General features: G+C 38.7%; 1 long non-coding RNA gene across 1 annotated transcript in view; it reads right to left on the bottom strand.

Moving 5' to 3' along the window:
- Positions 1-6,653: 6,653 nt before the first annotated feature.
- LOC127375139 (uncharacterized) overlaps positions 6,654-27,929 on the bottom strand; it is a 54,234-nt gene continuing 32,958 nt past the window's right edge. Inside the window, exons 4-6 of the long non-coding RNA XR_007887312.1 lie at positions 22,136-22,286; positions 21,659-21,719; positions 6,654-7,457 (exon numbers count right to left, since the gene is read on the bottom strand). This is a non-coding gene — a long non-coding RNA (uncharacterized LOC127375139). The remainder of the gene's footprint in view (positions 7,458-21,658; positions 21,720-22,135; positions 22,287-27,929) is intronic.

Raw genomic sequence — 27,929 nt, 5'->3', positions numbered from 1 at the left:
AGAAAGGAAGGAGGGATGGTGGAAATGGTTGATGCACAAAATGTTGGTATGGAGAAGAAGACAGATTAAGAGGAAGAGGAGAAGAGTGAGGAAGAACATCAGAGTGGGAAAAAAAGAGAATAAGGGTGTAAAAAGGAGACATGAGGAAGACACATGGGTGAAGGAGAGTATGGATAAGAGCAGCAGAGAAATTCAAAGGAAAACAAAAAATTGTTTTTAATACATCCCCTTGTGCTTTAATGGGGAGTTATCTTTTCCCTGGTTTTGGTAAATAGCATCTCTAAAGACTAGATATTTGGTAGACAAGATTTAGAAGCATCCAGTTAAAAACACTGCAGAAATGTGCTGCAGCATATTGAGAACAAGGAACAACAGGTGAACGCCACAGGCAATGAGCACCAAGACAAGAGTTAAATAAATGTCCAAGCCGAGCCAACACCCTCACTGTTTATAGCATATAATCTCCAATATACCACATACAGCCCACAAGAGATGCAACACAGGATGACGTGAAAGTTGTGGGACATTTGTGGTGCTTTTCTTCCATGAATCATTTGCATTCAGAGATGGAAAACATCATATTAAGAATAGTCAAACTGGCTGGTGTTAGAAACACTAGAAGACGTTATTATTGCAATATAAAAAGTGCATTTAGATTAAACCCTTCCAGGTGTATAATGTGCATTTAAATGAAACAATGTTGGGCTCAGAGTGGTTGGGTGCATATTTCAAAGTTTTTACAGTACAGTACAGCACAATACTGAAGCAGCAGCTGAGACCTGCAAATGTAATTGAAAAGTGATAATAGCCATCATTTGGGTGGAAAGTGACTAAATGAAGAAGAGATTTTGGAAGACTGTGTGTGTGTGTGTGTGTGTGTGTGTGTGTGTGTGTGTGTGTGTCCTGGCAGGCCCAACTCACTGCAGCAGGTGCCAGAGGAGTGTGTAATAAACACAACTGCTTTGGACAAGCTGGCCTCTCACATCAAATAATGTGTTTTGGCGATGTCCACCTCAGCTGTTCACATGATCAACACTCAGCAGCAGTGAAGGCTCTCAAGAAAACACAACTAATTAATATTAGTTATTCCGTTTTTCACAGTAAGACAGGGCCACATGCAAAAATAAAATCCTAGCTTTAGTTATGGTTCTGTTAGTGCTGTGTAGTGTCTGTAAACAAGAGTAGCCACTTTATTTCAATGATAATGATGACTTCTACCATTTGATAATGTGACAAAATTATACAAGATGCAGTGACATAAATTCAGTACATCTTCCTCATATATATTCTAAAATTCTGAAGCTGGAGCTAATAAAGTTCATGAAGTATGAGGCAAAAATCTCTAAATACACACTACTGTAAATACAGTATCTTGTCAGATTAATTACATTATTAAAGTTTATACCTTTCTTTGTGTGAAAACATCATACAGTAATTATATTGTTTATGATGGTCTCAGGTTGGCTGATTAAACCCTTTAAAAATCACAACAGATAAACACAAACACAGACTGATTATCCATTTTGTTATTAAATATTTTTGAGGTTAGTGCCTTCATTTACCTTCACTTACAGAACATCAGGAGGATGCAAATCATGCATTTTGTTTTTTAATATTGAGCAATCAATTTAAATGTTGATTAAAATATATATATATATATATATATATATATATATATATATATATATATGCAGCATTTTAAAGCTAAACCCTATTTTCCCCCTGCAAACATTAAATGAAATCCACAACACACTGTTGACTAAGCTTTAAGCTTCATGTTAGATTATGAATCTACCCCCTCCTTACTCACTCTACCGCCACCTCCACCAAAATAATCAGGATAATTTCTATTCATTATTACACCTCCATTTATCTGCAAGACGAGATGTAGGGAGGACGGGGTATAACTCTGAGGAATAACAATACCATTAAAAAGCCTGTGCGGCAAATATCAATCATTGTTGCCGTTAATGTCCCTCCAGCCTATTCAGATGGCCTCTCTCTTTTCCTAATGTCCACCCATCTGTGTGTGTGTGTGTAAGTGTGTGTGTAAGTGTGCAAGTGTGTGTGGCTGTTATATTCAAAGCCCTTTAATCAACAATCGCTGCATCTGGGCCAGATAATGAATGGCATTGTTTATAACCTCAGTCCTGTATCGGGTGATAAATGCATACGCGCCTAATGCTATCATTTGAATAAGAAATGAGATTGTGCTTTATTTTAATATCCAGGAGAGATTGTCTTAATATAAATTTCTTGGTAAAGCTGTGATGATGATGGTGCTGATGATGATGATGTTCCATTTTGTCAACCAGCCAAAGGATTAAGCCATGACAATAAAACTGTGAAGATACAAAATGAAGCAATTGTTTATGATTCATGGCCTGTGACAATACGATATAAACAGGAGTGGTTAAAAAGCAAAGGGAATTGCATTCAAGTGGAAAGCAGATTTATTGAGTCACAGATTTACAAAAAAAACAAACAAAAAAAATTGCTTTGTGAGCATTACTCAAACTCTGAAGCAGGTTTCTCTGAATCCACTGAAAAGAATTCCTCTATCACATGAGCGCTGATGTGTGTGCAAAAGCTCTTGTCGTGTTTATTTTCCATTCTGACACATTTAGCGAAACTGCCTTGCCATGTAACACACGATCCTCTGTGCTTTATAGTTGTAAAGTGGCAGAGGGAAAGCAAGTCTGGCTCAAACATCATCAAAATTATGCAGGAGGTGTTATGAAAATAATATCACGCTCGGTTTAGATGAAATATTGTATGTGCTGATTGCTAAATGGACTACAAAAATTCAGTGTCACTCACTTTGAACTCTTTCAAATGACCACAAATCTGTGTCTTGTTTTTTTTAACAGTAATCGTCATAAGAATGACGCACCTGACTGCAACTTGAAACCCTATAGTTAAACCAGTTTTTACTTTACTTTCTATACTTGTTGACAAAATGGCAGAAAAACACCCCAAATGTGTTAATATTCACACTGTGTGAGGTGTAAGCTATAATGTATAATTTATTAAATTTTACTTTCACAACCAGAGATATAAAACAGTGTGGACAGTATATATTGCTGAGGTAGAAACAGAGCAATATGCTTTTCACACTGCAGCGGTGTACAAAGCCTCATTTCAGTCTTTTCAGTAGATTTTGAAAACTATTTGTGTTTTCACACTTTTTTTTTGCATGGTAAATTCAAAAATAGGAACAAAAAAACAAAACAAAAAAACAATCCTGCACAACAGATCCCATATGATGAAGAAAAGAAAAAAACAGCGCAGGCAATTTCCTGGCACTATTTCCTCAGTGACATTATCCCACTGGAATAGCAGTGGTGCAGTGTTACAACCTTGCGTGTTGCCACAGTGGAATACAGATAGAGAACAGCTCGGCGTTTGCCACCCGGGGACTTTAGCTGTCCAAATCTTTGACAGTTTCTTAGCAGCTCCCGGCCCTTAAACTGTGAAAGATTCCAGCAACAGATAGGGAACCTCCACCCCCCCCCACCCTCCACACCCAGGCCCCCCTCCATATCAGGCAGAATCATTGATAAAGACAGCCATTCAGGGATGACACTGATAGCTGCTCCAAAACCATTCGAAAAGTGATTTGCCTGCCATTTTAGCTGCTGCTGCCCTCTTTATGATGCACACGTGTCCAGGAAGACAACGAGACTGCTTATACAGAAGGAATTAGGTGGGGCCTTAAATGGCCACAGATAGGTAGTCAAATTTTCCTCAATTTATGTACATGAAATATTAACTGCAATTAATCTCCACATATTCAACTTTGAATTTGTTTGAGTGGATCAATTTAAAGTAATTGGATTTTCAAAAATCCCCTTCATTACAATGTCATGTCAATTTTAGATGCAAGTGAATATCTCAAGAACTACTGCAATCCTTCTAGTTGGTGCTTTTCTCAGAAATCCTTCATGCAGTGTTTAGATCATTTGACATAGAGGAGCGGCTGCATATTGTTAGCCAACCAGGGCCCAGTATTGTGAGGACTCTACACGTTCATTCAATAAATACCCTTTCATTGATATTGAATTTATTTGTACAACATAATGAAAACCATAACTCTCAATCTTATCCTTTAAAATCTTATGGAGAGGATATAGCTATTGCTCTGAAATACCTGCTGGAGAGTCTGATGTCAACATCTTCAAATATTTACCAGAAAAAGGTTTAAACTGCTAATCAGCAAAACACTGATTGTTAAAGTAATGTAGTAAAAGTCAGTGCATTTTATATCCTGTTGATTTCCTCGTGTAATGTTAAACATCTAGCAGTGGTTTGTAGTGAAACTGGGTCTGGACAGACATTTTGAAAGCTGGAATATTTTCCTCTAAACTGCAAAAATGTTTCATGATGGCTTTAATTTACTGCGTTTGTAGGCCAACTCAGACATGAGATGGAGACACCGTCTCTACTTCCTTGTCTCCTTCTGCTCCTGCATCCCTTCACCCCTCCTCTTGCCTCCATTCCCATCTTTGGTCCAAATGAATGACGCCAGCTGGGGTCGGCCGGCTGATGCTGGCCCCTGCTAGGTGGCACTGACAGTTGAATTATCCCACAGGCCGCGGCGGCTGATTATCAGCGGAGAAGTCATCAGGGCGTCCCAGCCTCCCCCCAACCCTCCAATCCCCAATCTCTCTACCCCCCCATCCTCGTCCCCATCCCCCTGTCACCCCTTGTCAAGAGAGGGACGCCTTCTCCAAGCTCGCCGCACGGGTCCTCTTGACAGGTAATCTCAACAGTAACAATTACCGCCATTACTGGTGTCATAAACAAGTGGCCGACCCCAAACCAGGGCAATAACAAAGGCTTTATAATTCACCATGCAAGGCCATATAAATACATGCCAACAGGTAACAAGTAATCTAGCAGAGAGGATGAGGGCCGGTGCTCCCAGACACTGGACTGAATCAGTTGTGTGTGTGTGTGTGTGTGTGTGTGTGTGTGTGTGTGTGTTTGCAGCAAGGAGCTGTGTGGGTAAAGGGTGAGGATGCAGGAGCAGATTGAAGTCGAGGCTGCAGACGCACATTTAAATATAATCACATAAGGAAAAGGGTTTTAGTGTGTGAATATATTTGATTGGGTGCAAGTCACCTTTGCTTGATGTTTAAATGCAGCCGTGTGCAGTGAAGCAGTTTTGTCAGGCTATTGATGAGACCATTTTATCTGAGAAGGTTATTGATTTTGAGCATGTTATTGATTTAGCAATAGAGGCAATACTTCACTGTAAATCTTTGATTATCAGAGAGAAAGAAATGACACTCAGATGCATCAAATAAATGTCTTCCTGTCTTGAATATTGACATAGGAGCAAAAATCCCAATTGGGAATGAAACAGGGGCATTATAATTTATTATTAATAAAACACATTTGATTTAAGAAAGAGCTGATGTGAAATGAAGTGAAACACTGATGTGTTTTAATATTTCACAGCATCCCATCATAGACTATAGCTATAACGATAAACTCATATTATAAATTAGTACATTCCTTATTTCTAACACTTCTTCCCTTTTTTAAAATTAATTTGAGTAGATTTGAAATCATGCTCGGTTCGTTAATAATTTCACGCATTTATTTATCATAATAATTTACGCCAAATAATTCTGCCCAAATGCATTGTGCCTTACCATTTGAAGTTTGGGCCAGATTGCTTCCTCTCCTCAGCAAAGCAAACAAGGCGTTGTGGCCTGGAGCGCTAAAATAATTTGAGACTCCCTAATGAGGAGAGCTGAGCAGCAATTAACACGTGTCAAAGTCGACATCATCAGGTGCCACTCTCATTTTCTTCCCAAGACTCAATGGATGTTTTTTTTTTTTCTTCTCCTCCCGTTTCCTCTTGTTTATTCCCACCCGACGGCGACGGTGGGGGGGAAAAAAAGAAGAAGAGGTTTCCATTTCTGATGCGGCTGGACTGTGGCGCATTTAACGATCACTAGTTAACGCCGTCGAAATTGTCACGCCGACGTCTCGCCTCATCCTTTATTCGTTTTCTTTCTTTCTTTCTTTCTTTCCTTTTTTTTTTTTTTTTTTTTGCAGCGGCAGTCAGATCAGACAGGCCAGTTAACGGTGCATAATTCCTGCAGGAGCGATGCTCCGAGCAGAGGAACAGGCGAGGAGGAGGGGAGGGGAGAGGAGAGCAGGAGCTGCGGCGGAAACCTTGATGCTGCCGTGAATTCTGCAAAATCCCGACAGATTCCATTTTCAGACTAGCAACAAGTCAGCTAAATCATTTCAGATAAATTAAGATAAAAACGATGTATTTTTTTTAAATGTGTGCAGGAGGAGTAATATTTATTTTCTTTATCCCCTGTTTAAGAGCATAGTTTTGTACAAAAACTGAGATCAAAAGCTGTAATTAGGTTAAATAAAGTCAAGCAAATAAAAGAAAATAATTGTAAAGTAAATACAAATTACGAAAATATATTTTAATAGATTAACTTGTATCAAATGTATCATCATTTAGATAACTACTTTTAAAAACAGCTTACTTACGAAAATTAAATCCTTTTGTTTTTGTATTTTATTCATTAAAGGAAGAATACTAAATACCTAAAGAATATGTACATACAGGATTACAAGCACACTGGAAATTACTAAAATAAAAATAAAAATCAAATGTGTAAATCACAAGTGTCTTTTATAATAGTTGACAAATGCATTTTATTACAGAATTAAAACAGGTAATTTAACTTACATCTTACAGCCTATTACATACACTACACTCTGGTGATTAAACAGCCATGTTGTGAGTTTAAATTTCCAAATGAAGTGTCAAAAGAAATTACTGTCACATTACTCTATTGACAAAATGACTTCCATAAGCACAATTAGAGGGCACAATGTGAGTTCTCTGCTGAGCTCAATTTTTATTTTTATTTTTATTTTTACAGTAATAATTTATGACAATTAAACTTCTGGAAAGTCTGGATGTAAAACACAGACATGTTTAATCTCTAGATAATTTACCCCACAAATGTCAGTGTGCTTACAAAGATGAATAACAAAAAAAAAAAATCTACCTAGCAACAGCAGTCCAGAAACCAAAACACATCAACAACATTATGTAGCAACACTACAAACTCATCTCGCAGTTTATGTGTTCACCAGTTTTCATCTTTCTCTGCTCCCCCAGATGCAGCATAAGGAAAGAGAAAGAGAAGAAGAAAAGGAGGAGGAGGTGTTTTGTTGTCATTCTTCTGACCTGAGCCGCTCATCTTCCTCAGAGCTCAGCGGGAGCTCGGCCGGCGCTCGCCTCGCCTACCCAGGGTCCTTTTGGTGTGTGCATATCATTTGCATACATTTCTCGCCAGCGGATGAGGCCTTGTTCTCATTAAAGCCTCGTCTCACAAATTCCCTCCCAGAATCCTGCTGGTCCTCGCTGCCCTGAATCCATACCTGTGGCGGTGGCCGCTGATGATGGCATGCTGTTGTCCAAAAGCAACCAGACGTGGGTGTGAAGATGGGGGGTGAGGAGGGAGGTGGGCAAGAGAGAAAGAGAGGAGATGTGTAGGAAGAAAAGGCAACAGTTTCTGTGCAGTGAAAACAAAAGAGAAAGCAAAGGAGAGGAAGAAAAAACTGCAGTCAAGAGAGAGAGAGAGAGAGAGAGAGAGAGAGAGAGAGGATAAATGAATCCTCTGTGTGCGGTGGAGCTTTCTCTCCCTCATAGTCTGCGTATGTCTCTCTCTCCTCTCTCCCTTTCTGACTCTTGAACCAGACTCCTTTTTGTGTTAAGCAGCTCCCTCTCATGACAGATCTCTGGTGGGGTCAGGGGTCAAAGTTGAGGATAGGGTCAGCTGTAACACAACATGCAAGGGAACTCTCCAAACTCTAACTCTCCTCCTCCCAAATTTGTCTTCTATCACTCTGTCCCCCTCAGCAAAAAAGTGCTTCATGAGCTCCAGGGTGATGAATTATTGCACCTTTAAAGTATAAAGATAAGTGCATTGAAAAGACCAGAACCAACAACACGTCACTGGAAGTTCAGCTGAAAAGAGGAGTGTGTTTTAAAAAAAAGAAGGGCTGCATCGGTCGGGCGTGTTGCTTCATATATACGATTCAGGAAGTCCACTTTGATTAATAGATCCACAAGTTAGAAGGCTTAGACTCCGAAGCACCTCATGCCAGTTTATAATCTACGAGACCAGATTTTACAAGTGTGGAAAGTTATAGGGTAACAGTGTGCCCACAGTGTATGACTTCAATGATCCTAAGATAAACAGTAGAAATACAGCGTTGACATTACAAAGGAATCTACCAGGAATGCGCGCCTGCACGTATTTGACTGGCCAATGCGGCACCTTTCCTGATAATGCTGCATCTATTTTTTTTTTGCCCGACGATGCTGTGTGGTTTTTGTCAGAGCTGCCTGCGTTGGCACCTGCACTGACCTCACTGAAATGAATGAGAGGACTGCGTTTTTCACACTGTGCCTCGGTGCCTTTCTCAATACTTTCCAACGTTCCTACCTGAAGAAATGTATATGTCACAAATATAAAAAAAAAGGATAAATAAGAACAGGGCACTGGGTATTTGGTAGATGTTACTCAAATATGAGTACATTTGTTGGACTATTTTAAACTGCAGATTATTACACATTTGGTGTGTATTAACGATAGCAGGATAGAGTTTATGGAAATTAGTGCAAATAAACTACAGTGCTACATGTTCATGGTAATGAAGGAACATGTCACCCAGTGCAACATTTCTGTGTTTTTAAAAGTTTTTGGACAATAATGGAGCTCTATGGAACAGAGGAATGAGATAGATATCAGGGTTTGGTTACACTTGTTAGTAGATCAGCTCTTTGACTTGTTGGTTTTGGTCTTTTCATGCAATTTGTTAGAAGGGGAAAAAAAGAATATCACCAGCCTCCTCCTTTGAAAGTTTTGTATGCTCCCATGAAACAGAAGAGCAGAGGGAAGAGTTGATGAAGTCAAAAGCACGACACAGAAGGAATTTATAGACATACTGCATGCATGTAGTGCTATCCCAGGCACAGACTCACTCACACTCACATGCAAAATGAATCAACACATAGTACAAACATGGAGACAAACCACATCACTCAAACCTCCACACCACTGAACACAAGTAGAGAGCGAAAAACAGAGAGAGGGAGAGGGGAAAAAAATGATGAAGTCGGACTTGAACATCAAACAATAAACAGTCCATTAAGTCTGTGGGTGGAAGGGTTTGGGGGTGTGGGGTGGGGTGCAGATTGGGGGGCGGTGAGGCAGATATTGGGGAGGAGGGGGTAGAGGAATGATGAGAGTTTATTTAAAGCATGGTGAACCCGTGGCCGAAGGCTGCCTCGGTGCAGGGATGAATAAAACTTTAATGGCTCATAAAACACAGCGACCCCTTCTCCGAGCCCAGCTTCACAGCGTTTATTCCTGCTGGGCCGACCAATCAGACTGCTCGAATCTCCAAACACACACAGACACACAGGGAGAGAGAGAAAGAGAGAGAGAGGAAACATAGGGGGGTTAAAGGAATAGTTCAATATTTTGGATATTGGAGATTTTTTTTATTTAAGAGTGACATCAGAGTTATTCTCATGTCTGTGTGTTAAGCATGGAGCTGGAGTCAGGACTAATTAAAGGTCCAGTGTGTAAAATTTAGAAACATCTATTAAAAGAAATGGAATATAATATCATCATAGGTATGTTTTCATTTGTGTATAATCACGTGAATATAGGAATCTTGTTTTTGTTACCTGTCATCAGAACGGACAAATCAAACACTGGCTGTAGGTTTTTCGGAAGTTTCATGGCCACCATAGTTTCTCCTATACACACACCTATTCACAGCCTGTCGTCATATACAGACACCAGCAGTGCTCAGTTAGTTGCAATCTGCAACTTCAACGCTAGATGCCATTAAATCCTACATGGTGGTCCTTTAACACATATCTCAATTGTTTGCTTAACCTGTACATCAATAGAAAAGTAAAAACCACAATTTGATTCTGTGCAGAACCTCTGGTTGCAGCGTTGGTTGCCAAAAATCTTCAGTGAGCACAACGTTTGGTTTTGGTGTCTGTGCGGGCTCAATGGCAGCAAACTTGGCAACTTCACGTGAAGACAAGACTTCAGGATGTTGTCCACTGGTAATCGGCAAGAAATAGTTCCAACACTCAACTCCAACTAAAACTACAAACTACCGTATTTTAATTTTAGTTTGTGTTGTGGTTAAATAAATAAGGTACTGGGTGTAAATTAGAGGTTTTGGTAGGCTTACTTTTAAACTCTTAGACATAGGCTGGCTAACTGTTTCAACCTACTCATGTTAAGCCAGGCTAATCACATCCTGACTCCAGCTAGGTAATTAACACACAGACATGAGCTGCTGATAAAAGAGGAGAATTTTCGTTGTGGCAGTGGAGGTAGAAAAACAGAAACAGAGAAATAGGGAGAGCAGGGTGAGAAACGATAGAGAGACAGATGAGACCACAGATGAGGCCGTGCTATTTATCCTGATAGAGTTTCACACAGACGTGTAAATCACACACACACGCTGGCCCTTAACCTTTTTAGCACAACACTGCAAAAGTACAAACTATCACCAGCGGTTTAATCAAACCCATGTGAACTGTACTTTTTGCCAAGCACCATTTGCCTCTCTGGAAATGGGCCTGTGACAACCTGAAGCTGGTGTGTCAATCCACACCGCCGTCACCTCGGGGTGCTGGGATCTGTAAACAAGCAGCTGTCACCTTGTTTAACGCTCAGCCATTTTCTTACCCACCACTTCACTCAACCTGTGATGTTTGCTGAATTCCAGGAGTCATTATGTTGATGTGTTGAAGTGTTGTAATTTGCATTTTTAGTAGCCACTTTTCCCAGGATTGCTTCATCTAATTCCACTTCAGTTAGCGATAGCCTACATTTCCCAGAATACTTTTGGTCAAATCCCCAAAAAACGAGGTCTAACTTAAACATGGTACATAATAATTGTGATAATAATATGCATCATAATTTCCTACAGATTGAACATGTAAAATGTTACAGATTATAGTTTATACAAGATAGTTTCCTAATTGTGACTTGGAAACATTTGCGCAGTAAAGTGAGAGGAAAAGTTCAATAATTTAGACATCCAAAGACAGATAACTGATGTAAAAATGGGCAGAAGATATGTGGAAAAACATGATTTCATCTTTTAAAGCTCATGCAGAATAATTTTTTTGTCAGCATCTTTGTTGTTAAAATAGATGTGTATTCCCCTTTGTGACTGTATGAGACAAAACGTTTAATGTGTGTGTTGCATATGTGTGTGTGTGTGTGTGTGTGTGTGTGTGTGCTACAGTCCGTGACCCTCGCTACCCCTCTCTCTCCTCCTTATTCAGCCCAGTGGGTGTCATTCTCAGGTCATGAGACTGTAAATATACACAGTTAGACCCCAGAGCCATAAATCAGAGTGAACAGCCTGAACTCCTACATGGACAGATAACATGAGACAGACATGATACGCCTGCTGGAATAAATAATAATAGCATATTCACAGCTTACAGTAAGATAGTAATAAAGATCATATTAACACACCTAACACTACTACTACTGTTACACATTACGAGTACAGAACTATAAAAAACACTATAAGTTACTACCACTGCAACACATTGTGTACTATTACTATGACTACATTACTGTAACATACATTTTTAATAGCCCACTTTACCCAAAATAGGCCTGATAAAAGCGGCAAAACATTCATTTTTATTACTACCACGAATATTACTATAACTGCAACAAACACTGTAACTAACATTCGTGCTAACAGTTAAAACAAATACTATTCAATCTCAGTTCATTTAAAATAATTCAATGCAATCAATTGTGCAATGTTCAAATTAAAGCTAAATAATATGAATGATGAAGACTGTAAAATGCAGCTGAACGCTCCAAAAAAGTTAGAGAGTGGGTCTTGAGTTGAGATTTTTTTTGTCATACGTGCTGATCCCAAGCCCAAGAATGGACTTTTCAATATTATCAAAGCTCAGAGTTAAGACTGATATATATATCTATATTGACCAAACCATATATTCCAATATCATTACTATGACTACAACTTGTACAACTACAACAAATACTATGACCTTCACCACTACTTCTTGTTGATGTTACAGCTTCCAATTATGTTACAATTACTGGTGTTTATTCTGATGCTGTTGGTGATTTTAATTCTACAGCTGTACATCAGTTGTACAGATTTTGATAATGTTATTATTAAAAATTTCCATAATTCATATTGATTTATGCCATGGCAATGTGTATAAAGTCTTGTTGTCTTTGTGCTCTCAATACTGTGAAGTCAGGTTGCCTGTACTGTCACCAAGATAAGTTCCAATATATCAACTCTCTTTGGCATTTGAGAATATATCCTCATTATCTTAGTCATTATATTTCCTCAGAAAAAGTGTTATTGAAAATAAATTGACAGGACATTTCCACAAAAGATCACAAATACACACAATGGCAGAATATTGATAATCATACACACAGTGGTTGAATATTGATGATCATGTTTATGGAAAGTTCGAAAGTAAGAGTTACCTGCCAAAACTTATCATTAATGCCAGGTGTCAAGCCATATAAAGAAAACTGTTAAGTTTTAAACATAGCTTTAAAATTATAGATCTCTCATTCTCACACTTTTCAAAGATGTTTTACGATCCAGAAAGTATTCCTGCTTCGCTTCAAGGCAACTTGCCTCTTTAAAAACACTTTTTTATCCTTCTTGTAAAAGACAAAGCCGTCACTTTTTTGTCTCTCAAGGGCAAAATGTAGAAACACGAGCAGGTTGAGAATGCTTTGTCATAATCATCAACAAATAAGATTTTCAAATAGACTCAGAATATATGTTTGGCAGTTTTCAGAGTAATTACAGGCACAGCCACACACAGTGTGAAAACAACAATGTCTTTTAACTCCTTTGTTGCACACAAAAAGATGAAATTGAAATTTAATTATCTTTGTCTATTTAAATGTCAAGCAAGGGACTGTAAACTTTAATTTTGTTGTATGATAAATACATTTACTTTTACCACAAAGGCAATTGTATATCACTCTTGTAATTCCTATTACACATCCAGCGATAATATAGTCATGCATGCAACCAGGTTCAATAATTCTAATGCATACAGGGTATAGTGGTCCAAACTCATTACTACTTTTCAATTTTCAATTCAGTTTTATTTATATAATGAAAAATCACAACAGAAGTTGGACAACAGGAGACTTTTTATATAGAGCAAGTCTAGACAGTACAGAAATGATTAAACCAAAAAATACTAGCCAACTTATTCACATTTTTCTTAACCTGTGAATTTTTTTGTTTCTCACAAAGTTAATAAGACACCGTTTATTGTCTTGGAAGCTACATAGAGTCTCAAATGCAGCTTTGTGTGGTTTCAAGAGAGCAGAACTTTGTGAGGCATGCAGCACTATACCAGCCAGCTGCCTGGTGTGAACATGTGCAACTGCTGAAAAATAACATGTGTGCTCCAACACATTTCACCAATAAATAAAAGTTAAATAAATCTCCATGGCTAACGCATGGTCAATATAATCTGCTATTACTGTTCCATTAATGTCAACTCCTGTCCAGCTGAAGGCTCCAGCCAGCCCGCCTTTAATGATAATGACTGAGTTCTACTTGACCTCACCAGATAGTCACTATACACTGGAGTTCCCATTACTAAATTACACAAAATAATATCATTCATTATGTCATTTATAATGGCGACTCTCTAGATCAAAGGTGTGAAAGTGGAATACAATATGAATGTATTTTATATTCAACACCATGGCAACAGTTAGACAAAATAACTAGATCTAAACTTTACATCATCTCCTGATATCAGGGGGCAGTTAACTTGAATTGCATTACATTTACATCATTCCATCTGTGATCTCTGAGGCGGTAAATGTTTTTGCAGGCATTAACGCGTCATCAAAGTGTCCGAAATCCTAGAGGGTTTGATCCTCTGGATCTCTGGAGGGTCCGTGGACACACAGTCTACAATTATCTCTCTGTTATGTCAAGTGCGCTTGAGCCAAAAATTGCTCGCCTTGGATTGTTCAGAGCTATCAGGTTCCCATGTGAAAACACAACGACTATGACATCACTGCGTCACTTAGCTAGCTAGCTACCTCACACACACACACACACACACACACGCACACACACTAATCCCTGGTCTTAAGCTTGTGAGGCCTACACAGACCGTTTGTCTGTCCCTCCACTCACTTCCATCAATTGAACTAACCGGTGGGGTTTGGGAAATGCGGTATCCTTGAAATGTGTCACCATAATGGCACCGGAACAATCAAAATGTATCATGAGTAAATACTTTTTTACGTACGTAGAAATATGTTTTTCATGAGAGAAAGTTTTTCATGTTTTTAATGAAACCAGGGATCGATCAATATAACTTTTGTTTGAGTTTCATTGAAGTGAAATTACTTCTTCCTCTTCCTACAGTACAGGCTTCTAAAACACAATACAGCAAAAAGATCCTTCATAGAAAGTTAGCTTTTTACGCACTAAAAACTCAATCTTTGTCAGTTAATGTTAGGATTTAGTTAGAAAACATAGTTTTCTGCTCAGATTTTTGAGTTTTAACCATCTTTACATTTAAACTATTTTCAAGCCCATGTTACATTTGCTCAGTGAATTGTGCCTGTGGACTAGAATGTGACATTAAATCTTGTCAATGTAATAAAAAATAATAACAATTTAAACAATAACCACTCTCTGCTACAAATTGCAGCTATTTGTTTTCAATCAAGCAGTAACGTAAAACAGTTTAAACAGCTTTTCCCTGGAATTTATGTCACTATAGGTGCTGCATTTCTTGCTACAGGAGGACACTGTTAAAACCATCCATCCATTATTTATACAACATTATCCTTCAGGGTCATTGGTACTGTATTTGGGTACAATTGGCATTGGGTAACCAACTGTTAGAAACAGTAAATGTGTGCAGCAAAGGTCCTCTTGTGGTGGGAATAGCTGCTTCCAGTAAACAAGTTTGGTCTAGACCTGCTCCATTTGAAAAGTGTCCTGAGATAACTTCTGTTATGAATTGGCGCTAAACAAATAAAACTGAATTGAAAATTGAATTGAAATAGAAAAAAAATGGTAATTTAGCAGCTGAACATTTATGGTGTTTATGGTGAATAAAATCACTGATTATATTTTTTTATATTTACTTTTGCGTCTTTGAAATGAAAAAAAAAAATAAATACGGATCCCTAAGTATACATTAGTGAAATATACTGCTTCAATTCTTTATTGCATTAGCAATTAACAGACACAATAAAATAAAAAGTTTGTATATTGGCCAAGCATCCAAAATGATTTAACTTTTACATCATCCTGAATGAATAATAAAAAATAGGAATTATTTACCAAAATATAATTGGGATAATGTTTTGTAATATCCAAACAACTCTCCTGTTTTAGTATAGGCCTCACTTATCAGTCTGCTGTTGTAAGTGTTGGCTACATTAATGAGTTTACATACTACTAATGCAATTAGCAAGGTTGCCACTTGAAAACATGGAAGAGTTAGGAGAGGGGGAAATAAGACAGAGAAACAGAGTTAAACAAAGTCATAAAATCTGGGAAAGTGTAATAGAGGGTAGTGTGTGAGATTCAGCAACAAACTGTCTTTGAAATCAGTGTAATCTATTGAATTTCTGTCTATGAAAATGTTTAATAGAAAAAGAAAACATGGACACTTGTTTAGATGATCCCAATAAAATCAGCCTCTAATTTTTCCCAACATCTCAACCACAGTGGTCCATTCCTTGGTGTGTCATATATTTAAAATAATACTGACATGACCTTGTGTAAAAGTAAAGAGGAAGCTAAACCAATGTTGTATCAAACCATAATTCATAATCTTACAGAGGTCATTATTCATTCCCTCTCCATTTTAACACTGACAGTTTCCCTGCTCTTTAACTGCCACCATCAACGGCAGTGTAATAACACACTCTTTCACAAAAAGCACACACACTGTAATAAATTACAAGCAAAGGCAAATATCACTTCAAACTATACAGCATGAACCTTTCCACTATCTCTAGAAATGGCTGTACAAACCCAGATACTGTAGGGAACAGACTGCACACTCCTTCTCAGTCTCATGGATGGATGCATCAATATGGCATGCCTAAAAAACTGTGCAAATATTATGATTGGTCTTGACCCAGAGATGTATGTCAAGCTTCAAGTATAAGATGTTCACGTCTGATTTTATGATCAGCTTGAGAAGAAGAGTCACTGAGTTGATCTAGATGTTCGGTTCAAGATGAAACCGGAAAAGTCACTGTAAAATATACAATATCTTCCAACTCTTTATAAGTTGTTTTATGATACAATTTTACAGAAGTGGGACAAAGTCACAAGTAAGTCTGACATACAAAGCCCAAGTCAAGTCAAGACAGGCCAGTCACATTCAACTTCGGCGGTGCAGGCATGCTTACGTTAGCTGTGGCTGCTGCGGGGGACTTTGCTTTCAGGCTATTAAACATGGTAACGCTACACTCCTCAGCTTTTAGATGATGTTTGACCAGGTGTTTCTTCTGGTTAGACTTGTTGCCCCGGCAAGCTTTGCATTCTGCGTCACACAGTCTGGTGCACTGACTCACTGTGACTTGAGCAAGCTGCAGGGGCAACTTGATGTTAGTCTCGCTCTCTCTCCTAGATGCACTCGGTAGTACGAACGTTATTCGGACTGTACCCTTAAGAGTGCCGAGTTTGGTACCCAACCCTAGCGCTCAGTGACATGACATTAGTTCTTCATGATAGTCTCCGGCAACTTGGTTGAATACTGTGTTAATAGTGTTAATGTTAGTAATTTTAAGTTTTTTAAATAGCATACGTTTTAATCTTTGGGCTTGGAGGAATGTAAAATGTATTTTAAAGTAAAAAGGAACGTAAGGAAAGAGGAGCATTTCTCAAACCAATTGACTGATTATTACATGTACATGAATACACACAAAATTCGATTCTCATTTAAAATTAAATACTTTATACCGTGTTATCTTAGAGTAACAGACACTTTAATTAAGTAAATCTGATGTTGGCCATGGTCTACGCTCACAGTGGAGATTCAATAGTGGGCAATGGACTGGTCATAGCTCTTTCTCACCTCATGGTTCAGCAACTTGAAACTCTGAATGCGATCTTTGACTGGCTTACACTTGCTCACACACACGCTCCTTGTTTTTGTATTGGCTTTGATAAAAGGGCTGGGAGGTGGGGAAGGGAGTAGCGGAGTGTGTCAGCTCCAGGAGTAGGCTTACTGTGCTGGGAGATGCACTGGGCCATTACACATGACCTCTGACCCCAGCAGGCACCCTGAGGTGAAATGACGCGGGCCTGGTTTTACTCAGCTGGAACAAGGGAGAGGAGGGAGGCACAGGGTGACTGTGTGCGTGTGTTGTTAGCAGTTGTGTATATGCATATGTGTTTACGTGTGTGCATACATGCACTGATGTGTGAGCAGTGTTCACGCATCCCACCCTTCATAAAACAGACACACCACCAGTCCGGTCCCAGGCACACTGAGAGCTGCAGGCCTGTCCTGTGGCTATGCAAATGTGACAGGGGTGTAAAATATGAATTTTAATCACAGCCACCTCCCTCCAATTACCAGCCAGTGACCCTGACGAGGATTTGTCTGCAATAGGGATGAGGGAATGACAAAAACACATACAAAAACCTATGCCATCTTTCTTTTTAACAGAAAATGCATATGTAACAGAATACTAAAATCTATTGAGGTTTGTGCAAGGCATCATGAGTGTTGTATACATTTTAGTTTAACAACCTCAGTCACAGAAATGAGACTGTTACAATTAAGCTTTTGGCAAAGTAGCTGTCCGTTTTGATGTGTAGTGGAGGGCGTTTCCCTGTGTTCCTGTGCCAAATGTGCACATTTAATGTCACAGCTACAGTCCATGGAGTTTAATTGCAGATATGTAAAACATCCAAAATAAGCATTGGCTTTTGCTCAGTCTGAGTGTCTCAGAATCAAAGCACTCTTCATCATTTTGATCCAAATTTCAATTACAAATGACGAGAGAATAATCCTCTACTTACAGCCTCAAAGCTATGCCAAAATGCATTACAGCCAGACACAAATTTGTTTTTTACAGATGGACCCTTGTGTTTTATTGTTCTTTCTACTGACATAAAATGTGAATGAAACAAGTTCACGCCAGTTCTCTGGAGGTTGTTAAAGTAAAAAGGACTTTTTTCCCCCTGAAGTGGGCCTCCAAGGTATTGCCTCCTTCCAGATTTTGCACTCTCTCAAACAAATGCTTTGAGTTATAAATGGTTATGGTCAAGGTTAGGACCATGGTGAGAGGCCAGAAGCTCAGGCTGCACTACAGAGGTTTACAGAGTCTGCACATCAGGACCCAAACTTGCCTTGGATGCCCTGTTTTTATATTTTATATTTTTTGTAAGGAGTACAGACAAAAGCTATGATTTGGTATTGTGATATGTCCTCTAATGAAAGCACTGTAGAGTCTTCCAAAAGGAAGTGGGATTGATTTGTACCATAAAGATTTGTGGCAAAAAAGTGCCTTGAGCATCGATAAAACATACAGAAACAAAGAAAACATCCGGCATCACAGACTAATATTTCACAGATTTAGAAAATGAGTGGAAGTGAGGATTAACTCTTACTGCATGTAAACCCAACAACAGTTCACTGCCTCTCTGCAGTTGCACACACTGTAGATACATAGACACATTAACATAAACACACACACACACACACACACACACACACACACATAGACCCTTAATAATAGGGATTCTTAATTAGCGAGGAGTGTCTCCATCCTCTGGGTCCACATGCCAGTCCTCCACGGCTGTGACAAGTCTGTCTGCATTAGCATGACCCTCCTCCCTCCTCCTCACTGTCCACTCCGCTGCTCAACACACAACCGCTCAAGCATGGACACCCTGCTAATAATGGCTTAATGTATGTGTGTGTGTGTGTGTGTGTGTGTGTGTGTGTGTGTGAGCAGTCAAAGGTACATGACTTGATGGCTGACACTAACAGTCTGCTAAGAAAAGAGAAAAAAAACTACCATGTGCAAATGTTCTCAATGCATTACCATTTTTTGGTCTGTTCTTGCCAGCAATTAAGGACAAAGGATTATAAAGTAATGCCTGTGCTGTCTATTCAACTACTTTTGTGCATTCATTATTACTTTCTTAATAACATAATTCTTTACTATGTGTTGACAGAACTGTATTGTATACGGAATATTGTTTAAACCTAAGTTAAACCTAAGTTTTTATTTGATCATGTTAAGTTGTAAGATGTAAGTGTATTATGATATTTAACTCAATAAACTAACTAACTAGTCTAATTACATAATGAGACTTTTTCAGACATTTCATTTAAATCAAGGGAAGTGTTGTATATTAATCTTAACATCATATCTTTACATTATATTTTGAATTCAATTATTTGTATACCTTAAAATGTAAACAGAGACATATTCATAGAAAGTAAGCAAATTAAGCAAAGTTTTAGGAGGTTTAACCTCCCAAATCAAGAGTCAAAATTAAAACAACGTTTAATTAGTAAACACCACTGATTACTGTAATCACCAACATAATGAAGCAGACATATCTCATGTTTTGGGTCATTTGTGCTGCAAAGTGGTCATAAACAGCAGCCAGATCTTCAGAAAAAAATATTTTTAGTGAGGAAAAATGGGCCTCTTAATTATCAATAATCTATTTCTACTGATTGCAATATATTACAAAAACACATTTGTCAAAAGAGGAAGTACTGGCTCAAAAAATAAATTAGAACCACTTCCTTACGATCTAATGAAGCCAAAAAGTTCATTCACCGACTTTCATTACCCGCTCACACACACATTTATAAATCTACACGCTCATAATATCACTGTTGAAAGCTGTATATAGGTGACAAGCTACAAAATAGGTGTTGACATTCACATGTAAATACAAACCAGGACGAGCTTGCGTCCGCAGGCGCCAACATGCTCCTTTGTTCGTCTCCAGTCAGATACACTCACCCAGAAACAATGAGGGGGAGGAGGAGGGGGTCAGGGGTATGTGACCAATGCCAACCCACCCTGCTGCCAATGGGGGGGTCAAACCGGGAGGGTCAGAAGACAGTGAAGAGGGTGAAAGGTCAGCAGCACAAGAGTGTGTTTGTGTGTATGTGGGTCTATTGTTTCCCACCAGTGTGTGTGTGTGTGCGCGCGTCTTATTTCCCAATGCTTACATCACTCAGTAAGAGATCCCATTAGTGCTCCATTAACCAAAATGCCAATAAAATTACCAACAATGAAAACTAAATTAAATAGTTATGCCCCAACTTAACTCTTAAACTTGTAAGGGAATTATGCACTCAAGACAATCTGAGGGGAAACGGCAAGAGGATTACGGATTTGAAACTAAATGCAACACACAATAGCTTTTCTGTCTAATTCAATCGATGTAGAGGCAGGTTTAAGTGAGTAGGAATTTTCTCACATGGTGTAAATGGCTACGTTACTGCACGATTATGAAAGTCATTAGGAGAGGCTCTAAACATCTCCGAGCAATTTAGAAAATACTCAAGGACACATGAGGTAATCGCTTTGGGGTGCCAACTGGCTTCAACATGACAGTTGCGATTAAAAAGATTTCCACATACTACACGTCCATGCAAACACATAGAAAATATACACGTCCTGCACATGTACACATATAGATTCATGCAAATAAACACATATGTGCATATGACACGTATATACACACAACTTTTAACTTCTCTCACATCACAGATCTGATCTGACCTCCCCTCCTCTGCACACACACACTCGAGCTGACTCCTCTCACACACCCACACAGCCATTATAACCAGCATAAACAAGTATGACAAGTTGAGATTAATGAAGGGCCCAGCAGTGACAGACCAATTTAATTGTCAACTATGATGGCTGTTGAACTCCAACAGTGTATTTATACAAGGTTACCGTAGTGCCTTAAAATGTTGCTAATTGATCATGACCAATAAGTAATTAGAAAAACTGATCGTGTGTCCTTCCTCCACGTGTCAAAGGCATACACTGTCACGGGGGCACTAAGGAGGGACGAGTGAGCCTGAGAATAATGAGTGGGAAGAGATAGATTTAAAATAATAAGTGAAATGTTCTTACTAGAATCACGTCGGCGGAGAGGCTTTATACTGTAGTTTTTTGCTCCATTTTTTTTGTTTTCAGTCAGTTTTATCCCAGTTTCAATGAAAGACAAGTGATGTGATTTTCTGACATGATGTTACATTTCATGTCAGTGTCTGTGCTGGATTTGGAAAAGAATGTAATACAATAGACAATAGCCTTAATACATAACTCTCTGATAACTCTCTAATTAGTACAATCCATCAATGAATGTGTATGTGGAAATACTTACAATTACAATATTTGCAAATTCTAAGCAGAAATTGGTTAAGAATATTAGCTTAGAAAATAGTGTATACAGCAAGGTATGCACAAAATGTTTGTTAAGTGGAATATAATTCTGTAGGTGTGGTGGTTAATCATTATCCTCTCAGACAGTCAGCGTATACCTGCGCGAATGGCGATGCAAATCCAACTGCTGAATTGGTCTTCCTCACCAACAATTGTGGCCTGGGGGACAGTGGATTAATGCAACATAATGTAAAATGCCAGAGGATTCTTACTTAATTTAGATTGAAAAATAGCAACAAACCTACATTTTACTTCATATAATCTAATTGAAGTAAAAATACAAATAAAGTTTGAAATATTGGAAAATGAAAATGAAATATTTAAGTTACCAAAAAAACAGTAAAACAACGTGGCTCAGAACTGAAACCAAGGAAACGAAAGACAAACTGCAGGGACATTAACAAAGAGTATAAAAAAGCTGACAGTTTGGGCTTTGATCTACTGTTTCTCACATATTACATATCAAAAATACCAGTTTACTGAGTAGATATCAAACCTACAGATCTCTGATTCTTTCAGCTACTCCTTCAAGTTCTTTGAAAACAAAAAAAAATCTGCTCCATCTACCATCTTACCTCTCACTTGTTCTGGCAGCTAGCGCTGGTCCGATCCCAGCCCGGTTCCCAGGAGGTTTTGCTGGGTTATTCTAACCACTGAGAGCTGACAGTGGCCTTGGCTCCCTGGCTTGACTTCACGTCCTCCACTGGCAGCCCAAGGCCTGGCTCACTGGGAAGGAATGTGTGAGAGAAAGACAGTGTAAATAAATACTGTAGGGCCTAACAGTGACACCACAGCCAGAGGACACCCCAGCGTAGACAGGGAATTTGAAAAAATTATCTTGGCGGCCTGAGAGCATGCTGAAAACCATTTTTGCCACCTGTTTTATTTATAAAATGAATATTACGCACAATTTCAATCTGATATAAATAAAGTCACTCTCTTTTTGAATTAGTGAGTAAGTGAACACATGTGTGCATGACATTTACATAAAATAATGATCAGAGTCTGTTTTCTGATCTGTTCTTACACAGAAACAGACATCCAGCCGCATGTGAGCCTTTTCCGAGAAACAGTATAGAACTTTTGATGTGGACTAAATACATTTTTTTCAAGAACAAGTTAGACACGGGTTAAAAAGCAATGGCTTGGTTTGATATGTAATATTCTGCATGGAACAAGACAACAAGCTGTTATGTGAATGTAACATTTGACTGTTGGAAAGGAGACGTGCAGACGTGGAAAGCGAGACAGACAGCACCAGAATGGCAAGGCAACTGTTTCCAAATCATAGGCTTATCACTTTTTTTAGCGTTCTACTATATGTCCATACTGAAAAAATTGAAACAACTAACAAACAAAGTTGAGTTTCATTTTTGTTTCTATTGTTTTATGTCTCTCTTGCAACACTTTATGTCTTTATCTAAGTCACTGTGAGTAATTGAAAAGTTGGGTACATCACTGCAGACATAGGCCACATTCAGACTGCAGTCCAAAGTGACCCTAATCTGTTTTTTTTTTTGCTCATATGTGACACAGATCTATCATGACAGTGTGAACAGCACAAATCACATTGAATCTGATCTTTTCACTTCTGATATGTGCCACTTTCATATGTGGTCCAAAATAGATAGGTCAGATTTTTTTGCAATGCAACCTCAGTGTGAACAGTCATATCAGAATTCATGTGACTTTTACATCACTCTAGATCTATGAGCATCATGCAGGTCACTACAGGACCGTGACCTGTTCACACTGGAATCTGATATGGGGCACATTTAAAAACTAATGTGAACAGTCAAACAAAAAACAGAATTAAGTGCTAAGGTTTGCAGTGTGAACCTAGCCATAAAGTCAATGTGAAAGTGTTACAGAGTAATGTAACAAAACTTCTAGCAATTCCACATAGCACAGCTCAGCATTTCATATGAGCATGCAAAAAATCTGAATGTGAATTGTGGTAATAAATGACAAACGTGAGTATACTGTTTTGTTGTTTTCTCCCCTTTTGAACTTGTGATTTGAAAAAGAAACCGTATTTCTTTGAAGTGAACTTAATGTCAATAATGTATGGTGTGCAAGGATGTTTTTAGAGCTTGAGAATAAAATGTGATAGAATAAGTTTCCTTGTTGCATAATCCTCTTCTATCTTTGAGTATGTCAAAAAAGGACAGGATTTGTTCCCAAAAGAGTATCATTTTGCATTCTGGGACAGTAAGATCTTACTTAAGGTGTCTGTACGTTCTGAAAATATATTAACTGTATGCTCAGTAACATTGAAACATCTTTGAACTGGTGGTCAAAGTGGTGCACACTTTATTGCTGGTGGACCACTCCATCTTCAGACAGGGTGTTTCTGGTAAGAGGCTTATTCATGGCAGCATGGCTACTCAGTCACAGGGTATCAGTGCTGTGTGTATACAAGCTTAAACTGAATGAGACTTAAATCAGGATATGGATACTTGAACTGGACATGACAGTTTGAATGCCAGCCCCTTATGCCCATATTAGGTCATGAATGATGCAGCAGCTATGTGCATTGAGTTCAATGGGAACTCATTCAAAAGAACAGTTTATAATGTAAATGACGCCTTTTAGTGTAAATCATATGTCATACTCTGCATGGAGAGTGCCAAATCACATATCACCTGCTCAGTAAAGCTGCCGCTGAGTTTATATTAAGAAAAGAGAGAAGGTGTTACAACCGGGACGTGTGTAAGAGTAGATTACAACGGATGAGTAAAAAACACCTAGATGTTATTGTAGCACCTTTTTGGGACATTAGAAAATAAACAGCATCAAATGTGAGAGAAGTTCATGCTTGGAAAGGCAAGCTACAGTCTGACCTGATGCTCACATGTTTTCATGTTTTCTTCAGTGGGGGAAACACCTGACAGAGAGCACATTGGATTTTTCTTCTTTGTTTGCATCTGTTGTCGCCTGTAAAGCAAATACACACTCAAGATTTCTCTCTTTGCATTCTAAAACAATCTTTAATCTTAGAGAATGAAATGTTTGTATAGAAGGATATTCCTGAGTCCATATCACTTTTGTTTGATTTGTCCTCCTGAAACTACACTCTGTGAAGCAAAATAAAACTTTTCTACTACCCAGTAGCTCAGACTCCAAAAAAACACTTTAGGTGTGATTGCACCATTAGATGTCATGGATGCTGATTAATTAAAGTGGCGACACATTCAGTTCTAAGCAGATGATGCACATCGCCTGAATGTATTACTCTTTGCCAATAGGAACAATCTCTGTTGCCATTTAAACCTCTGTGACATTATTGATATCCTAGCAGCAAATGCACAACTTTTACATTTGTATGCATCGCTAAAAACATGTGCTCCAGAATTGCTCATGACCCTCCCCATTTTCCCAAGTTGTCTTGGGGCCTGCTGTTAGCGTAAAGGCTAATGATATCTAGGGGGCTGGGTGCGTGTGTACGCATGTTGGTATGGGTGTGTGTGGAGGGGTAAAAGGTGTTCACCCTATCGCTTGCTGAGTTGTTGCTAACCTCTGCAGACACCTAGGTTGAGGGGGGGGGTGTGACCTCACCCCTGACATAGGAGTCAGCACCTGTCACACACATTAACACTCGCACATGCAAACACACAAAGACATGCATGTATAAACGAGTACTGTGCAAAGGCACCATCCAAAACGCTTTTATCTACAGACTTGCACAAATACACATGAACACATGCTCCCCAACCCTGTCTGCCACCTCCAGCTCTCCTGTAGGCGGCCGGCTGGCGAGCACAGTGGGCAGTGTCAGATAAGAGGGTACACACAGGCTATGTTTCATGGTAAGGTGTGTAACGGCAGAGGAAATCAGGGAGCTGATTAAAGTCTTGTTAAGTAAATAAAACATTGGGACATCCATTATGAGAGACCCAGGTAATTAGTGTGTGTCTTGGGTTTAAGTAGGGGAATGTACAGTAACAAGAGCTGTAAAGGAATCCTTTAAAGACTTAATGAACGCACACTGGAGGAAAGTGTAAGTAAAGGACAGGGATACAAAATTGCAAAATGATAGAAAAGATACATTAAGAATCATTAATCAACCCTCTGCAAGTCTCTATCATCCAAAATAAACACTTTGGAAAATATTGAATTTTACAAATCATTCATCAAGTCAAAAAACTTTCTATGGTTTGCACAATTGAACACGACTTTCAGAGCACAAATTGTCCATAGAGCATATCTAGAAAGTAAGAACTTGCCCAGAATTATATCCTTCATGGCGTTTTAGTAACGTTTTGTACCGAGGACACATCTTAATACATTTTCTCAAACAATCTGTTTCACATTCTTGCTCGTTGCTATTAGTGATTCCTTCTATGTTGCCAATAAAAATTGGTTGTATCACCAGCCTCATATAGGCTAGCTGAGGAAAAGTAACAGAGACTGAGAGGTGAAAAGTGAAAAAGATAGATGAGCCAAAACCAATTCAGGCTCTGTAGCTCTCTTGATGATCCAAAATAAGCACTTGACCAAAGCTAACATCATAGACTGGAGCTATATTTATGGTGCAGATAAAATATTTATATAGTGACTCATAAAGTCTGGTCCTGGAAAACAGCTGCAGGGGTATTAGACATTGCAAGATTTTGGCAATTAAAATACTTCATTTCTCTAGCAGGATATGGCATTACACATGGTTTACTATTTAGGTATACAGCATGAAAAAAACAGCTTTGAGCGACATCCAAGCTATTCAAGCTATCATCTCTCCAACTGACTTTCATAGTGTCCTATTTCTTGTTATAGAATATGTGTTTCTGCTTTGTGTGTGTATGTGTGTACTTAACAATTCCCCCAACATATCGTTTAACTTGGTTTATTTGTGTTTCTTTAGTTTTGTGTCTTTTGGTGATTAATTATTTATAGAAGCGATAAAAAAGAAAAATGCAGACTACAATAAAAATACAACTAGAAGACAAAAAATAAGAGAGTGAAAGGATAAAGAAGTATTTAGTGACACACTTAAACAAAGCCAAGAGCAAATATAAACCCCCCAAAAAAGAGCAAAAAGAATGCCGGATCACTATTTTTTGTATTTGTGTGGATAAAGGTGAGTGTACTGGAAGCCATTTGAGCAAGAAATGAGAAAGAGCAGCACATACTGGAAATAAAAAAAGAGGGGGAAAAATGTTATTTCCTATTGTGAGCCAATTCCAGTGAATGAAATGCATTTTTTATTCCTGGGAGTAGTTTGATCTCCCATGAGTAGAGCTTGTCAGATATAATCACTGTTGCCAGATTTGGGGGGTTAGAACTATGAAGAACCTGGAAGTGTATACTGCTCCTCCATCACCCTTCAAGCATTCAATCTGGCATTACTGGCTTTTTGTTGGAAACCAAATAGGACAAGTAAGAGAAAAAAAAAAAGTTGATTATGAAATGCACCAGTCAAACTCCTTAAAACCATTTGTCAGACCGGCTGCAGGAGAGAGCATGACGAAAAACTCTTATCGGGAAATCTTTGTCTTTGCTGGCTCACTAAAACTGCACAACAGCCCGCTTTAAAACTTGATCTTTAGTAAATAATGGATTGTGGTACTATCGAGTACAGAGAGGTGGATCAACCTCGGTATCCCAGACTAAACACTGGCCTAGATGCAGGGATGAGTTATGTCTATTCCAGTCTATAGTTTCATGATTTTGAATGAAAAGCAGCTAATTAGAGATAAATAAATCATGGCAGGCTATCAGTGGCTGTAGAGCTGGTGTTTGGTGTCTGATGGTAGATCCAAGACACAGCAAGGTCCAGATTAAAGTTAATAATGGAAAACTACTGGTTCAAGTGCTCATAGTACACACTGCAGATATCCAGCTACACTGCTAACAACATGTCTAGTCTTTGTTAATGGTTGCTGGCATGACAATGTTACAGCTTTTCATACAGTTTGAGAGTTTCTTGATATACTCTGCTTACACTATATGGCCAAAAGTATGTGGACGCCCCATTCCAGTATTACGGCTAGGGCCTTTACTTCCAACTAACGGAAATTTTAATGCTACTGAATGCAGTGACATTTTAGACAACAGTCTGCTTCCAACTTTCCAACAAGTTTGGGGAAAGCCATTTCCAATTTCATGTTTATGCCACTGTACACAAATCCAGGTCCATAAAGGAAAAGTTTGTGTTGAAGAACTTGACTGGGCTGCACAGATTCTTAACCTCTACGCCAGGCAACATCCTTGGGATGAACTTTTAGCTGTCTTTGAGCCAAGCCTTATCAACCAACATCAGTGGCTGGCCTCACTAACACTCTTGTGGCTAAATGGCAACAAATTCCTGCAGCCAAGTTCCAAAATCACATGTCCATATACATTTGGCCATGTAGTGTATGAAGACATGCA

This window comes from Dicentrarchus labrax, unplaced genomic scaffold (genome assembly GCF_905237075.1).
Source record: "Dicentrarchus labrax unplaced genomic scaffold, dlabrax2021, whole genome shotgun sequence".
NCBI classification, from domain to species: Eukaryota; Metazoa; Chordata; class Actinopteri; family Moronidae; genus Dicentrarchus; species Dicentrarchus labrax.
This window is presented reverse-complemented; position numbering and strand designations above follow the sequence as displayed.